Source organism: Haliotis rubra, unplaced genomic scaffold (genome assembly GCF_003918875.1).
Source record: "Haliotis rubra isolate DU_JTF1 unplaced genomic scaffold, ASM391887v1 Scf139, whole genome shotgun sequence".
Taxonomy (NCBI): Eukaryota; Metazoa; Mollusca; class Gastropoda; order Lepetellida; family Haliotidae; genus Haliotis; species Haliotis rubra.
In genome coordinates this window covers 800,972-801,414 of record NW_025765325.1, presented here as the reverse complement: position 1 = coordinate 801,414, position 443 = coordinate 800,972, and positions in this window count along the sequence as shown.

Below are 443 nucleotides of genomic sequence, written 5' to 3'. Positions count from 1 at the left end.
TAATATATTTCTTATGTTTTGGGAAGAACAACAACCCCCGACTTTAATGTATCTTTCGTAAGTGGATGTTTCAGGTTATATATTCAGTTGTGACACACTTGCACTCATTTTAGCCTGGTGGTTAAAGTGTTCCTTCGCCGCTCCAAAGACCCGGGTTCTATTCTCCTCGTGGTCAATATATGTAGCCCTTTTTCCTGTGTCCCCCGTCCCGGCTGGAATATTGCTTAAAGTGTGGTAAAACCTCACTCACTTCAATAACAGCTTTGAACATGTACTTTTCTTCTTGCATGCAATACTATCTTCAAGTTTCTTTTGTTTGTTGTTTAGCGCGGCTCTCAGCAATATTCCTTCTTTATGCCGGCGGTCTGTAAATAATAGACAGTCTAGTAATCATAAGTTCCCATCTACACAGTTATTGGCCTGGTGGGGTAGCCTAGTGGTTA